General features: G+C 38.0%; 1 long non-coding RNA gene across 1 annotated transcript in view; it reads left to right on the plus strand.

Moving 5' to 3' along the window:
- The first annotated feature begins 3,635 nt into the window (after positions 1 to 3,635).
- LOC129459894 (uncharacterized) overlaps positions 3,636 to 15,117 on the plus strand; it is a 29,520-nt gene continuing 18,038 nt past the window's right edge. Inside the window, exon 1 of the long non-coding RNA XR_008650092.2 lies at positions 3,636 to 4,078. This is a non-coding gene — a long non-coding RNA (uncharacterized lncRNA). The remainder of the gene's footprint in view (positions 4,079 to 15,117) is intronic.

The raw sequence follows: 15,117 nt of genomic DNA on the forward strand, positions 1-15,117 counted from the left end.
AACAGTTTTATCAGGTTGTAAATAGGATTGCCATTGAATAATTATATTTTTAGATGCATTTTGTTGCTTTGAGCAATGCATTGAGTAGGCATTTATGTTGGTTTTGATCTTTCTACCTAATATCGCTTGCTCTCCGGTAACAAAAATACTGATGAGTACTTTGGGGGATCCACTTCTCGCCCAGCCTGTGGATCGGGGAAAACTGATATACTTTAGGTGCCCAGGGTGGGTTACATGACCATGGCTGGGGTCATCAGCAAATTCTATTCTCCTAATTAAAGTGATTGGTTTAAAGATGGGCACATAACCCATCTGATGATAAAAGGAGATTCGCAAAATTCTTCTTTGGGTACTTCTTGGAAATCAGTTCTTACTAGTTCTTGCTGAACTTGAAGGAAATCAAACATGAAATGGAAGGATCTTTTTCTTCCCATGAAAAGGAGATTGAATAAGGGTCTGACACCATCGAAATCAGAGCTGCGAGTTGAGTAAAAATGTCTAAATGACATTTTCTGAACTTTGATTTTCAGCTGTGATTGGAAGTCACTCTATCCCTAGACATTCCATTTATGACTGTCATTAACTTTTGTTTAAGCTCATTTGAATTGAATTTTTTGTTTCATCACAATGGGAAGAATCCTTGTAGATGGATGGAAAGAGTGAGTGAATGAAGGCCAGTTTGAATTCGAATCCCTAAGCAAATGAACTCGAGTGTGACATTTATCTGAGCTGACTCATATGTTTATGGGGCACACAATTGAGTTACTTTATGGTGTTCCTGGTGGATATTAGGAAGTAGATCCCATGTGACGGGGGGAGAATTGAATTTCAGAGAGATGAAGTGATTTGTCTCACTAGATAATATGAGTTGATGACAGACTTAGATTTCCAACATGGATTTTTTTTTTTTTTTTTGGTCTCTGTTATAAGCCTCAGCTGCCCCTAATCAGTTAATAACAGAGTTTCCTGAATTATTAGCACATTTCTGATATTATTTAAACAATCTCTGAAATGTCCAATTTGGAATAAATACAAATGGAAATTGGAACAAGGTGTACACAATTTTCTACTGCTCGACAGCTGATATTGCCTATAAATGATTAAAATTCCTATTAGATTAAGGTCTAATTTTTCTACTTAATATTTTTAGTAATGTATGCTAGTTTCACGTCTGGATGCTTGTGGGCATCTAACACATAGACTTCACAGCCCTTCACTCTGGTTTCACGTTACGCCTTTTCATCTCCACTTAGCCCATGAAACTGCAATGTTGATTAAGAAAGAGCTATGTGATTTATTTCAACTTTTTATCAGGTTGATAAAAAGTTACCAATTAAAAACTGTGTTGAGTAAGTAATTCTTGCTGCTGTAACACATGAACCTCAGCGTTTCAGTGGCTTTCCATATTCAAAGTTGTATTTCTTACACACACAATGATCTAACATCACTGATGATGGTTGGCACGTGGTTTACTTCCCTGTCTTTATTTCTGCCATGGCCTAGGGCCTTGAAATTATCTTCTCCAGCCGATGGAGGGAAAGAGAGAGATGTGTAGACACATCTAAACCATTTAACTTGAAAGCGATACTCATTTCTTTTGCTCACGTCCCGTTGGTTACAACTAGAACCACATCTGGAGGCAAAGCTAGGGTGGCTGTGAAACAGTCCCTAGAGACCGTGGCCCTAACTGCCCCTCGTAATAATTTGCAGAAACATACATGGTAATTGGGTATACAGCAAACTATTTCTGCCACAAAAACAATGCCTCACTCTGCCATTTCACCACATTTCTAATTGCAACCTGCTGTCCAGTGATAAACTTACCTGTGTGGCTACTTTTTATGTTTATAGAGCTGAACTCTACTCAGTTTAAGGAAGTCTCCTCTCCTCCTGAGATATAAATTAGAAACAAATTATTGGCTTTCAATGTTTGATGTCTGGAATAACAAGCCTAAAGGAGATCCCTCTAGTGTCCGGGACATTTGTCTGACCCCAAAAGTGAAAGCCAGGTTCATTGTCCTTACTTTATTTGTGTTTCTGGAGGAGTTCTAAGACAGAAGGAAGAGGCACGTGATGACATACTGGGCAGGTACTGGGAGTAACTGTACATCTGAAACAAATATCAGAGCGTGGACACCAACTGAGGAGCGAGCAAGAGAAGAGAGTGCTGGTGGCTTCCAGGTGGATCTGTTATTATTATGTATAAGCTGGCCTCAACCTATTTCCTACCCAAGTTTATAGCTGATGCCACCTCCTTCAAATTTCCTGTCAGGTACTCAATGTCTTTTCTGCAGTGCCCCATGGCCTTTTACATTTGTGTGCTTTTGTCAGACTGGCCCAAGTTTTCTGCAACATCTTCTGCCGGTCCTTGCTCTGACTGGCAAACACTTCCTTAATCCTCAAGATTCAGTGCAAATGTTATCTCTTCCATGAAGTGTTCCCTAAAAATTCTCTAGGTCGGCCAGGCGCAGTGGCTCACGCTTTTAATCCCAGCACTTTGAGAGGCCGAGGCGGGCGGATCACGAGGTCAGGAGATCGAGACCACAGTGAAACCCCGTCTCTACTAAAAATACAAAAAAATTAGCCGAGCGTGGTGGCGGGCGCCTGTAGTCCCAGCTACTTGGAGAGGCTGAGGCAGGAGAATGGCGTGAACCCAGGAGGCAGAGCTTGCAGTGAGCCAAGATTGCGCCACTGCACTCCAGCCTGGGCGTCAGAGCGAGACTCCGTCTCAAAAAAAAAAAAAAAAAATTCTCTAGGTTATTAGTTGATCCAGCTGGTTGCTTTCATAACACTTGGAATTATTTTATTATAGCGCTTAATCACATTGCATTTCAATCTCATTAAAGAACTGCTTTCTAAGGGACATCTTGGACCTCTCTGCAGGGGCTTGTGACTTTTGTCATTGTGTAGAGGCTGAAGGTGTTAGTTCTTAAGGTGAGCATCTTGGCTAGCCTCTTCACTTTTCATAATTCAAATATATTGATTGCTTAAAATATAGATCTAGAATGCAAGTTTGTATATAACAAAAAATATTTTTGCTACTGTTGTTAAAGTGAAACACACATACAGTGAAAATAGAGCAGGAAGAATAAGTTCAAGAGAACTCTTGTACAACATGGTGACGATAGTTAATAACGATGTATTCTCAAAAATTGCTGAGAGTTGATTTCAAGTCTTCTCACTATAAAAAATGAAATGTGAGGTGATGCATAGGTTAATTGGCTCTATTTGGCCATTCCATAAGATACATATATATATATATATGTATATAGTTAAAACATATATATGTATATAGTTAAAACATATATATGTATATAGTTAAAACATTCTGTACACAATAATAATTCTGTACACAATACATTATTCTGTACACAATACATAGTTAAAACATATATATATAAAACATATATATGTATATAGTACACAACAGAATATTCCGTACACAATACATAGTTAAAACATATATATGTATATAGTTAAAACATTCTGTACACAATAAATATATTTAATTTTTATCTGTCAATTACAAAATAAATAAATTCAGATGACATATATATGTATAATATTATTATATATTATATGTATAATATATAATAATATTATATATATAAATTCAGATGACATATACATATATATAAAACATATATATGTACATAGTACACAACACAATATTCTGTACACAATACATAGTTAAAACATATATAATGTATATAGTTAACACATTATTCTGTACACAATAAATATATTTAATTTTTATCTGTCAATTACAAAATAAATAAATTCAGATGACCATCAGTCCCTCTCTACACTTTGCTCCCTGTCCAGAGGCAGGCACACCTAACCTCTCCTGCTTTTATTTATTTTTGTAATTACTTCTGTAACACTAAATAATGTTAACACATCTATGTCTTCTTTAAATATATTTATAGAAGCTAAGGATTTAGCATACTTTTTCTGCCTCTTACTTTCCAGTATATCATTGAGAATTGTCTTGAGCTGCAAGTAACAGAAAACATCTCTACAGTTGCTTAGCTACACAGAGATTTGTTTAATTCTCAACATAATGAAGAATCCAGAGGTGAGTGCTCCAGGGCTATTCAAGAGAGCCATCAAGGATCTAGGTCCTTTCTGGCTTTGTACGCCACCATGCTGAATGTATAACTTCGGGTCACAATGATTGCAGAATTCCTGCTCCACCTCCATTTCTTCTCAAGATGCCAGCATCAGCAACGACACTGGAAAGCTTGGCATTTGGAGGTTAGCTAAATTTATTTAGGGAAGATTCCTTTGCTTTCTTTTCCACTGAGGTAAATACAAAGCATTCTAACTTCTACTCAGTGAGGGGAGGTAGGGAAATGGAGATGAATATTCCATACACAAAATGTTAATCAGTTTTCTTGCATTCAACTGCACTTTTCTGTCCCATCTACCACTATATTTGCCAACGCGGAATCAAGGGCGCCTGTGGGATTCCAAAGAGGATCCTTTTGGCATCTTCACTATACTCCAGACTGTGGTGTCTTTTGTTTCTGTTCCATCTTACACTTTAACAGTTTTATCCACTCTCCATCTTCCACTGTTTTAGATAAACACTTTCTCTTGCTGATGGTTTGCACCTTACACTGTTTGCTGAAAAGTATTTGTTTTGATACTTCAGTGGTATTTAATGTGGGGTATCTGTGGACATGTGAGCTGAATGCATGGATTCATGGCCATGGATTCTTCAGAAAAGAGAACGTCTGATATTTTAAGTCACATATTATGTAACTTTTGTGTTTGTAAATGCATTAAAATATAACCAAAGACAGTCATCATCATACTGTTCACACTCATATCTGTGATCAAAATCTAAATTTATTGTTGGCAGAAGCAGCTTAACCAAAAGTTCTACAGTTAATTTTTAAGAAGAAGGAATTTTATCATCAATAAAATGGTGATAAAGAAGGTTGTTGAGAAGACAATAATACTCCCATATAATAAAATATATTGTAAGACTACATGAATCAAACTGTCTTGGTACTAGCACTTAGAGGCGCAAATCAATGCAACAGAATACACCACTCAAAAGCAGACACTAGTATTTATAAAATCTAATATGATTTAAGGAGAAAGCAACAAGTTATTTGAACATGGTATGGAGAAAATAACTGGCAATTTGGGAAAACACTGTTAGGGTCACTCCTTAGGCCAGTATGATAATTGAGTGAAATCTGGGTTTAAAATGGAGATTGAGAGATGCATGTTAATTAGAGTGCAACTGCTCTGCCAAAAACTAAATATTTCAATTTAATTTTGAAAATTTTTACAGGAAGGAATCATTCCTCTGCTTGTTGAATTTAGAAAAAATTCAGCAGATGTCAGTCTGTGATTTATGATCATGTTCCCATTTCACATCATATGCCAAAATAAATTTTAAAGGAATTCCCGAGCTAAATTTAAAATCTGCAGCTAGCTAGACATACACACAAAGAGATAGCACTAGAAGAATATATTATACATGTATACATTTTTCACATATGTGAATGTGAATATCTGATCTTTATTAGAATTATCCAGAGAAACAGAGCCAATAATTTGAGCCATCTCCTTATTTTATATATAATATATACAATGTTATGCAATTTTATGTGTGTATATATATACACACATACATAAAATACATATATATGTATTTTCATGTATAAATATATATTCATATATAAACATATATTCTTATATATATGAATATATATTTTATGTATGTTCATATATATTCATATATATGAATATAAATATATACTATATATATTTGTATATATTATTACTATATATTGTATATATATTATATATATTATTATATACAATATATAATATTTGTATATATTATATATTATATACAAATATATATATATATATGACAAAGACATTGGCTCATATGGTTATGAAGACTGAGAAGTCCCAAGATCTACAGTCAACAAACTGGAGACCCAGGAGAGTGGATGTGTAGTTTCAGTCCAAGTTCAAAGGCCTGATAAATAGGAGAGTTGACAGTATAAATTTCAGTCTGAATGTTGGCAGCCCTGAAAACCAAGAAGAGCTGAGGTTTCAGTCCAAAACTGAAGCACAGAAAAGGCCAATATCTCATCTTAGTCAGGCCGAGAGAGTTGCTTCTTATTCAACATTTTTATTCTTTTCAGCTCTTCAACTGATTGGAGCATGTCCACTCAAATCGGAGAGGGCAATCTGCTTTTCTCAAAGTTCAGCCACTCAAATGTTCATTCATCCGGAAATGCCCTTGAAGACACACCCAATATAACATCTGGCCAAATATCTGGGCACCCTGTGACCCAGTCAAATTGACACATGAAATTAAACTTCACTATCTTGCCTAGGGGAAGGATTTTCTCATCATAAATGCCATTGTAGAAATCATGAAAGAAATGATTAGTACTTCCTACTGTGTCTTAAGGTTTGTGCTTTTGCCTTCACTATAGAATACGCATGTAAATAGAAGCTTGTCAGAAATATATAATCTCAAACTATGCTTCTTAACTCTTATTAAGAATTCAGCTGCTCTTAGGAAGAGGTTTTGCCACAAAATAATGTTCTTAAGGGTAGGAATTAGAGTCAACCTTGCACATTTGTGAGTTCTGCATTTCGGTAATACTGTATTTTCCACCTGCAGTTGGTTGAATCCATGGATGCAGAACCCAAGGATATGATGGGCCAACTGTACAATCTATTCTCTATAGTCATGTTCTAGGTTCTCTCTCTGTGAAGTCTTACCATCCAGCAGCAATTGGCTTCTCTGGAACTACACTACTTTGTTCCCTGTGGAATCGCTTTTATTGGAATGCCCTTTTGTGGTGTACCCTCCTCCCTTTCTTTTAAAAGTTGGGTAGGAAGCATCTGGATAAAGTTCATCTTGTCTGTGTGTGTAACTGCCTTTGTGTCTCTAAAGATTTTCTTCTGAGACACCCATTAGCATAATTTCTCTTATTCCCTGTAGCCATGAAAAACTATTGTCATTCGTCTTATAGAAAGTATCAGTCTCATATCATATTGTGATTTGAGAGCTGAACGTTTCAGAGGCAAACTTGGTGTTCTTTAGGCTTTGCTTAGAGTATTAGATATTGATTTTTGCTAACCTTTTCCCTGTCTGCATAGCACAGTGGCTAAGAACATGGACTCTAGAGCCAGGTGGCTGGAGTCAAACCCAAGTTTTATTACTCACCAGCTCCATGCTCTTGGGAAAGGCACTTCACTTGGAGGGTTGCTTTGGTACATATACTTGTGTGGGGGCTTCTATTTAATAGGCCTTTTGTGCACTCAATAGAGTAAGAACTATCTGACTTCTCTCCAGACAGCTGAGCCAGTCCATGTTCAAGTCAACAACAAATGTGGGTGCTGAAATCCACCCATCCCTGGAAATACTTGACATTATTCATCTTCGTAAGTTGTCCCAATTAAAAATTGTCATATGACAGGCCCTGGTGTGTGATGTTCCCCTTCCTGTGTCCATGTGTTCTCATTGTTTAATTCCCACCTATGAGTGAGAACATGCAGTCTTTGGTTTTTTGTCCTTGTGATAGTTTGCTGAGAATGATGGCTTCCAGCTTCATCCATGTCCCTACAAAGGACATGAAATCATCATTTTTTATGGCTGCATAGTATTCCATGGTGTATATGTGCTACATTTTCTTAATCCAGTCTATCATTGTTGGACATTTGGGTTGGTTCCAAGTCTTTGCTATTGTGAATAGTGCCGCAATAAACATACGTGTGCATGTGTCTTGCCTGTTGTGGGGTGGGGGGAGGGGGGAGGGATAGCATTAGGAGATATACCTAATGTTAAATAAAGAGTTAATGGGTACAGCACACCAACATGGCACATGTATACATATGTAACAAACCTGTACATTGTGCACATGTACCCTAAAACTTAAAGTATAATTAAAAAAAAACAAAAAACAAACAAAAATTGTCATATAACATCTTGTTTTTTTATAATTTACACTTTATAAATACTGATGAGTTTGAAAACCTTGTCATGTGGGCGTTAGCTTTATATGTTTCCTCTTCTGCAATTGCTTACTCATATTCACTGGATGTTTTGTTTAAGTGTTCCTTCTTTCACTCAATGATTAGCAGAAATTCTTTAATTATTGTATAGAGTAATTCCTAGTTATAGACATTGTATACATAAGACACTAAATTTACATCTCTGTCCAGAGATCTTGTTACCATTTTCAGTCTTGTCTGCATCTTCCCCTCTACTGTCTTTCATTTCTCCAGCCTAAGTTTGATGAAGCACTTACCATGCGCTAGACATGGTTTTTTTTTTGTTTGTTTTGTTTGTTTTGTTTTGTTTTGTTTTGAGACAGAGTCTCGCTCTGTCACCCAGGCTGCAGTGCAGTGGCACAATCTTGGCTCACTGCAAGCTTCGCCTCTGGGGTTCACGCCATGCTCCTGCCTCAGGCCCCCAAGTAGCTAGGACTACAGGCGCCCACCACCACGCCTGGCTAATTTTTTGTATTTTTTTTTTTTTTTTTTTTTTTTTTTTTAGTAGAGGTGGGGTTTCACTGTGTTAGCCAGAATGGTCTCGATCTCCTGACTTTGTGATCTGCCCACCTTAGCTTCCCAAAGTGCTGGGATTACAGGCGTGAGTCACCGTGCCCGGCCATGCCAGGCATTGTTAGATGGTATGAATGGAGTGAGTCAGCTGTAGTCTCTGCCCTTATGGAAGTCACTTCTGGTTGTTAAGACAGGCATTGAACACAAAAATTTGAATGGGCTTCATGTTTCTAAGACAGGGAGTATTCAAGAAGGCCATAGTAGCTGTGATAGTTAATACTGAGTGTCAACTTGATTGGATTGAAGGATGCAAACTATTGATCCTGATGCAAAATATTGGTGTGTCTGTGAGGGTGTTGCCAAAGGAGGTTAATGCTTGAGTCAGTGGGCTGGGAAAGGCAGACCCACCCTTAATCTGGAAGGGACCATCTAATCAGCTGCCGGCATGGCTAGAATATAAAGCAGACAGAAAAACATGAAAAGACTAGACTGGCCCGGCCTCCCAGCCTGCATCTTTCTCCCATGCTGGATGCATCCTGCCCTTGAACATCACACTCCAAGTTCTTCAGTTTTGGGACTCAGACTGGCTCTCCTTGCTCCTCAGCTTGCAGACAGCCTATTGTGGGACCTTGTGATCATGTGAATTAATACTTAATAAACTTACCTTTATCTTATTAGTTCCCTGTATCCTATTAGTTCTGTCCCTGTAGAGAACCCTGACTAATACAGTAGCCTTGTCTGAAAGGTGTAGAAGGCTTCTTCAGGGAGGTGACATCAGCTAAGAGCAGAAGGACTGGACGGAGCCAACCAGTGAAAGGGTGACAGGTGGGTGGGGGTGGAAAAAAGGGGGAAAGTACGGCTGGATGCAGAGAACGAAGGGGAGTGTTGCAGGAGATTGGAAGGGTGGGAGTGGCTGGAGGAGCTGAGGCCTCAGAGGCCTTGTTAAATAGTTTGACCTTTGTCCTAACAGCAATGAAAAGTTACATCAAGGACACCAGTCTTTAGTTTTAGAAAGTGATGAGTTGACTGGCAGATCCCAGAGTGGCCTCTAGAAGGCTGAGGACGAGGTGCTTGATTTGGCCGAGGAGTGAGGCAATGGCTCTGGGAAACTCAGGAGAGAGTTTTAGGTGACGAAGGTGGCAAACGTAAGGCTCTTCCTTGTGAGTCTGAAAGAATTCCTCTTTGTACTTCACGGATTTCCAAGAAACCCTTGAATAGCCGCCTCCTTTTCTCATCACTTTGTGTGGATTTTATAGCTGTGTGTGTGTATGTGTGACAGTGTGTAAAATGTATCTGCTGTGTGTCAGTGGATTATGCGGAACTGGCTCAATTTGCCTCTTTAATATTTTGTAATTGCTTTATAATGAGTTGTGTTATAAATGGTTTTCAGGAAATTCGAAGAGACGGGGCTAAACAGAGAGGCAGGGGACGCATTGTCATATTACTTTCCTGTCTGGAGGGCATCGATCTAAGACTATTTCATCAAATCTATTCCGAATGTAGAACATGCCATGTATTTCCATGTAAGATCTATTAGGAAAAAAAGGTTCTGCCTCTATTGTGTTTTAAAATGACTATCACTGTCATTTATTATAGATGAAGGATTTTAAAACTTCCTTAGCAAGAAGCAGGGGGATAATGAGTTATGGAATGGTGTCATTTGTACACTCTAAAATTGCAAACCTAGGTATACTCTCTTTTCTATTTATACAAAATTGGGATCCTTTCTATCTCAGTTTTATAAATCCACAATTCTCTTTGCAGAGAATTAATAACTTTTCTTTTTTTGTTCTTATTTTATGTAAACTTCTAGTCTAGCCCTTAAGCCAATATATTACACCTCACACATGCATGTCCCCTCTCTCCCATGGTGAGCTCTCTGCAGACAGGATTCTGACGTGGGACTGTCTGTGTCCACAGCACCTAGCACAGGACTGTCAGCTTGTAAGCACTCATTAAGTGTCTGTTGACTTGAAGTAAGTTTGTAACACAGTATAAGAAAATTTGCCAGCCACCTCCAGAGTCTCTAGCTATGATTTTTGTTCCCCCGTGGCAATGCGGTTGCATGTGCTACTTAATAAATGTATCTGAGTGTTTTATCCAAATAGAAAATCACACCTTTACACAGTAATTGTGCTTTATTGGGTTTTGACAGAAGAGCTTCCTTCCTGCCCTGAGGTTTGAATGTCAGGATCAATATTAGAAGCACTTTATCCAGAGGTGAAAAGTTAAACGATCAGCCAGTGAAACTGGTCATTTTAGATTTCTTGGGTTTGGAAATTGGTGATGATTTATAGATGCTATTTATAGCTTTCATTGAGTGAAAATATAGAAAGCCACTATTTTTCTCTGAAAATTTGCAGAAATTTTGCCTGTGAATTAAAGGACCTGCTCTTTCTATGAGTAAAATGTCAAGCTGAATACTCCCAAAGACAAGAATTTCTTCCAAACCATCGCCTCCTCTTCTTCCCTCCTCCTAGGCCTTTATCCCTTCTCACTGTTTTACAGTCACAAGGGACTTCTGTTGGTTTCTTGAAAAACCGGACTTACTTCCATATCACCACTGTTTTCTTTATGCTATCAGGCTTTAAGCCTCTTTCTTCCAATATTTCATGGCTGGCCTCTCCTCATCGCTTAATTTTATTTTTCTTTCTTTTTTACTTTTCTTTTTTGAGACAGGGTCCCACTCTGTCGCCGAGGGCTGGAGTGCAGTGGAGTGATCTCAACTCACTGCAACCTCCTCCTCCTGGGCTCAGGTGATCCTCCCACCTCAACCTCCCGAGTAGCTGGGACTAGAGGTGTGCACCACCAGGCATGGCTGATTTTTATATATCTATCTATCTATATATATATATATTTTTTTTTTTTTATAGAGATAGGGTTTCGCCATATTGCCCAATCTGGTCTCAAACTCCTGAGCCCAAGCCATCCACCCACTTGGGCCTCCCAAAGTGCTGGGATTACAGGCGTGAGCCACCACACCCTGCAGCTTCTCCTTTTTCCTCGGGTCTCAACTTAAGCACTTCCTTTCCTGGGACCATTTCCCTCATCATTCTGAGAACAGCCCACCTCAGCTCCTTTTTGAGTCATTATCCATTGTTATCGTCTTCAGAGCACTATTGTCCGTCTGAAATAATCTCAGTTGTGTTTATTTTTTAAATTTACTTATGCATCTATTAGCTGAGGTCCCCATTAGACTATCAGCATCAGGAGAACAAAGAACAGGCCAGAGGAGGCACCCCTGGATTTTTAGCACCCAGGACGGTGCATGTGGTGTTGTCGAATGATCTTGCCTTTAGAGGCTAGATCCAACGGTGAATTCATGGATCAAGGGTATAGGCTGATACCCTGTTTTAGGAAGTGATAACAGGCTATTTTATACATGTGATGGCATAAGCCTAGGGGGGTGACCACCAGTGACTCCTGCCTCCTTTTCATGCCTTTAAATGATATTATCCCTGAGTGGGTGTGGGCCTTGGGAGTTATTAATTGCTGTAACTAATATAATATGGCAAAGATGATGGGTTACTACTTTTATGATATCACACACATACATATGTCACTTATGTAGAGGGAAATCTATATTTATATCTATCCATCTCTACAATGCATATAAGCATGTCATTATATATTACATATGTAAATTCATATAATCATACACACACACGTATATACATAAGCAGACCCACTCCCCTGCTGGTCTTGAGGAAGCATGCTGCTGTGTTTGCTGTATTGCGAACTGCCTGTAGAGGAAGCCACGTGATGGGGAACTGTCCGCATCCTCTAGGAGCTGAGAGCCTCAGTCCTGCAATCACAGGAACTAAGTTCTGCCTACAGCCATATGAGCGTGGAGGGTCACCTTGAGCCTCAAATGAAAATGCAGTCCTGCAACTTTGACTGCAATCCAGCAAGACCCTGAGCTGAGGATCCAGTTAGTCCAGACCCAGACTCCTGACCAACAGAAACGCTGAGATGTTAAGTGTGTGTTGCTTTGAGGCATTCATTGTTTGGTAATTTTTTATGAAGCAACAGATGACCATTACAACTTGTATCTCTTCGTTCAGAAGTTTCTTGTTAATTCTAAGGTCAGAATCCCTCATCCCCCTCCTTCTTTTTATGACATTTATGTGTGTGGATACACAGATAGATACAGAGATATTTGATCACTAATTGGAAGATTTCAAAAGGTCAGAATAATTTACTAAAATACGTTCAATTGATGGTTCCAGTTCTTATCAGTCTTGTGCCCCCTGCCCTTTCATTTCAGCCTGGACTTTTCCCTGCTTGCCAAGTATGTGAAATTGTGCTATCAATCTATAATTTTTCGGTGCTCAATAATTTATTGTAATTATGGGCTGCTAAAGATAGCAAGAAAAGAAAAAAGAAAGAATTGTATCTAAAATTATAAATGAAAATGAGTTGTTATGTTTAATGTTTTCCAGTGGAAGAATCTTATTTTACAATGGCTTCACGTTTCAGAAAAAAACCAGGGGTTAAATTACAATATGTAGCATGGTTTAAAATTCAGGGTAGCAGATGAGACATTTCTCTCATGGAACAGATTAATACAAGACCTAATAGAATTTTCTGACCCTAAAAACCACCAAGAGAAGATTTCATTTATTTCTCTTCTGTATATAAATTTTACATATTATAAAAATTATTTCAGAAATGTTATTGCCAACAAAAAGCATAAAATATATTATGAACTAAGATAAAATGGCAGAATACCATTTGCATATGATTAATCTAGCCTGACATGCTTTTTAAAAAGGCCAACAACTAGGTTTCATCTTCAGAATCTGCTGTCCAATCCCAGTGAGCTTGCTCAGTTATGAATGCAACATCCAAGACTGCTGGTTTCACCTCCAACATGTGAATCATTTAAAAATCACCACTCCCACTCATAAAACAAGAAAGGAGCTCAACAAACTGAAAACCCACAACTTTTATTACGCACATCAGAAGCTTTAGGTAACTGCATAGTTACCCCCAAATCTGGAGATACAGGGAAATATAGATAATCACAATTAATGTCCAATGTGACTACGTGGGGCAGAAGCATCTGGAGCCACAAAGCCAGGAAGCAAGAGTAGCCACACAATGCCCAGGAAGAACAAAGTGAGGTGACTGACGCTGCTGGCATTGTGAAGCCCAAGTCATGTAGACTGTGTGGTGCTGGAGAAAGAAAAGACAAATGGACGGATGGAACAGAAGAGGGACTCAGCAATAGACTCTCATAAATATAATCAACTGACTTTTGATAGAGGAACAAATGCAGGAGAAGAGTCATTTCAACAAATGGTATTGGAACAATTCTATGCATAAAAGAAAGTGGTGTGGGGGCTGGAGAAAAGAATTCAGACGCACACAGTACTTATCACTGTCACAAAAAATAATGTACAGTGGGTCTTAGCTCTAATACAAAATAGAGTACCATAAAACTTCTAAAAGATAACATAGGAAAAAGTCTAGACAAACTTTCCTTTGATGATGAGTTTTTAGATAACATTTCAAAAGCATGATTCATAAAAAAAGATAAGTTTGACTTTATTAAGAATCAAAACTTCTGCTTTCAGAAAGTTAACAGAATTTTTTAAAAGTCAAATACTGAGAGAAAATATTTGCAAACACATCTGGTAAAGGATTTGTATCCAAACATACAGAAAGAAACTCTTACAACTCAACAAGAAACAACCAAATTAAAAAATGGCAGAGATCTGGCCGGGCATGGTGACTCACTTCTGTAATCCCAGCACTTTGGGAGGCCAATGTGGGATGATCGCTTGAGCTCACAAGTTTGAGACCAGCCTGGGCAACATGGGGAAACCCTGTCTCTACAAAAATACAAAAATTAGCTGGGTGTGGTGGTTAACACTTGTAGTCCCAGCTACTCAGGAGGCTGAGGTGGGAGGATCACTTGAACCTGGCAGGCAGAGGTTGCAGTGAGTCAAGGTCATTCCACTACACTTCAACCTGGGTGACAGAGCGAGACCCTGCCTCTAAAAAAGGATATATATTAAACGACAACAACAATAGAAACTCCGTGGCAGCTCTACTAGTAGAAAAACTGAAATAATTATTTCATACAATAATATTAAATTGGTATTTATGTATGTATATATACACATATGTACATACACACATCAATAATATTAAATTGATATGTATGTATGTATATATACACACACATATACATATACACTCACACATACATATACCTTTGACAGAAAAACCATATAAATTAACATATATTTATTATATTTTCTATTACATCTAAAAATTTAACATTATATATAATATATATATATCTCAAGGTACAAATTTGCTTAGAGTTCAGCTTTCTTAGAAGAAAAAAAAGGCAAGTGAATGAACAAGGAAAGGGCAAGAAATCTCAGAGATGTCACCGTGCGTTCATTTGGAAAAGTTCGCAGGTACACAGTTTCTCTTTCACAGGTTGAATATTCAGAATTAAAATGAGTACTTTATCACACGTCTTCCTAGTGGATATGCTTTCCTAGCATTAATATTTTTTAAGATGATTCTAGTTCACTTCATCCTTCA

Source organism: Symphalangus syndactylus, chromosome 13 (genome assembly GCF_028878055.3).
Source record: "Symphalangus syndactylus isolate Jambi chromosome 13, NHGRI_mSymSyn1-v2.1_pri, whole genome shotgun sequence".
Lineage (NCBI taxonomy): Eukaryota > Metazoa > Chordata > Mammalia > Primates > Hylobatidae > Symphalangus > Symphalangus syndactylus.